At 49.3% G+C, this 2,568-nt stretch overlaps 1 non-coding gene across 1 annotated transcript; it reads left to right on the plus strand.

Annotated features, from left to right (window-relative positions):
- The first annotated feature begins 2,409 nt into the window (after nt 1–2,409).
- LOC136321377 (U1 spliceosomal RNA) lies at nt 2,410–2,568 on the plus strand. The gene has a single exon (XR_010728635.1). It is a non-coding gene; the product is annotated as a U1 spliceosomal RNA (small nuclear RNA).

Here is a 2,568-nt window from a genome sequence, read left to right on the forward strand (position 1 = left end):
CGGCCCCCAGCCACGCCCCGGTCCCGCCCAGGCCCCAGCCACGTTCACGCCCCTGGTCCCGCCCCGCCCCGCTCGGCGTGCGCGCCCCCGGGGCCCGAGACGCATGCATGTGCGAACCGACGCCGGGAGGTCAACTCAGGGACGCCTGGCTGCCCCCTCTCCCAGCCTCAGTTTCCCCACTTGTAATATGGAGACAGTTCTTCCCATAGGGTGTGGCCGCCTGAACTCACTGAATCAGGCTCTGGGGACGAGCTTGGTCACTTATTCCGTAAGTGTTCATTGACTGCCTGCGTGAATAATCGGGGGTCCCCACTCTTTCCTGTGAGCAAGATTTGTTCATCCCGTTTTACAGATGAAGAACTTGAGGCACAATTCTGCAGGCCTCTCGGCTAGAGCCTCCTGGGGTCACAGAAGTAACATTTGGGCCAGGAGGCTGTGCTAGGGAACAAACAGTTGCTTACCGAAGGTTCTCTGCAGTCATTTATGTTACTAAGGAGGCTGATGTGACCCAGAGACCTCAGCCTCCCCTCCCTCCATCTCCCCATACTCACCCCAGTCTAGCCCCCACAGTCTTCCAAGGGCCTCTGCACTTGCTGTCCCCTCTGTCAGAAATACGCCCTGCAGTTACTGCAAACCTAGCTGTTTCCTCTCCCCTGCTGTCACTGCCTCCTTAGGGGCCCTGTTTACCACCCCTGGCTGAAATCACCATCACCCCAGGAGATCTGTCTCATTTCCTTAATTCATCCTCTTATAACAATGATTCAGAAATCATTCAGAAAAAGGTACTGCTTTTCTGGTTTATTTCCCATTTCCTCTGACATAGAGGTTACCACTTCCATACCAACGGGTGTCTCTATTATATCCGTGTCCCTGCACCCAGTACAAGCCTGGCACACAGCTGGTCCCTCACCAACATTCATCAGAGATTCCTCCAAAAACAGAAAATTAAAGCTGAGTTTCTGGCCACAGCCTCAGAAACAGGACCTTAGACTTGCGTCACTGACATCTCATTCCAAGCAGTCTTGGTCCCAATTAGCCAGGATACTGCTGAAGTACCAGCTAGCTCTGGCCCAGGCCTCAGCATACCCAGGGAAGAGGTCTTTGGACTACCCAGATCCCTGTTTGTATTTTATTTTATTTTATTTTATTTTATTTTATTTTATTTTATTTTATTTTATTTTATTTTATTTTATTTTATTTTACAGAGACAGAGTGAGAGTCAGAGAGAGGGATAGACAGGGACAGACAGGAACAAAGAGATGAGAAACATCAATCATTAGTTTTTCGTTGCAACACCTTAGTTGTTCATTGATTGCTTTCTAATATGTGCCTTGACCATGGGCCTTCAGCAGACCGAGTAACCCCTTGCTCAAGCCAGTGACCTTGGGCTCAAGCTGGTGAGCTTTGCTCACACCAGATGAGCCCACGCTCAAGCTGGCGACCTCAGGGTCTCGAACCTGGGTCCTCTGCATCCTAGTCCAATACTCCATCCACTGTGCCACCACCTGGTCAGGCCCCAGATCCCTGTTTGCAAGCTCAGATTGGAGATAAAATATTCTGGCTATTTGAGTCTCTAGCAGCTTCAGGTAGAATTCACAAAATTCAGAGCAGGCCAGGTCTGGCTGTGTGAGTGAGACCTGAACCAAGTGGCAGAAGAGAACAGAATGAAAATCTCACCCAGAATCAGGTTTTATACCTTGAGCATGTAATAAATGTCTGGTACAAAGTGCCCATCTTGCTAGAAGCCTGGGATGTGAAGAGAGGGAAGCCAATGGGTTTCATTTCCCCCCATTGCATCAGAAAAAAGGGAGGAAACTGGTAACACTCAGAGACAGCACTGAGGGTGAGAAACTGAGTCCCATACTACTGCCAAGAGTAAGGGGGGTAGCCTGACCAGTTGTGGTACTGTGGATAGAGCATTGAACTGGGATGCTGAAGTCCCAGGTTTAAAACCCTGAGATCAGCCTGACCTGTGGTGGCGCAGTGGGATAAAGCGTCGACCTGGGACACTGAGGTTGCCGGTTTGAAACCTTGGGCTTGCCTGGTCATGGCACATATGGGAGTTGATGCTTCCTGCTCCTCCCCCCTTCTCTCTCTCTCTCTAAAAATAAATAAATATTTAAAAAAATAAAAATATAATTCTAAAAAAACAAAAAACAAAAAACCCTGAGATCACCAGCTTAAGCATGGGCTCATCTGTCTTGAGCACAGGCTCACTGGCTTGAGCCTAGGATCATGATGATCTCATGGTCACTGGCTCAGCTGGAGCCCCCTGGTCAAGGCACATAAGAGAAGCAATCAAGGAACAACTTATGTGCCACAACTATGAGTTGATGCTTCTCATATCTCCCTTCCTGTCTGCCTCTCTAGCTGCCTCTCTCTTGCAAAAACAAAAAACAAAAAAAAACAAAACTTACCTGGCAGGGGAGATACCATGATCACGAAGGTGGTTTTCCCAGGGCGAGGCTTACCCATTGCACTCCGGATGTGCTGACCCCTGCGATTTCCCCAAATGTGGGAAACTCAACTGCATAATTTGTGGTAGTGGGGGACTGCGTTCGCGCTCAA

Source organism: Saccopteryx bilineata, chromosome 1 (genome assembly GCF_036850765.1).
Source record: "Saccopteryx bilineata isolate mSacBil1 chromosome 1, mSacBil1_pri_phased_curated, whole genome shotgun sequence".
Lineage (NCBI taxonomy): Eukaryota > Metazoa > Chordata > Mammalia > Chiroptera > Emballonuridae > Saccopteryx > Saccopteryx bilineata.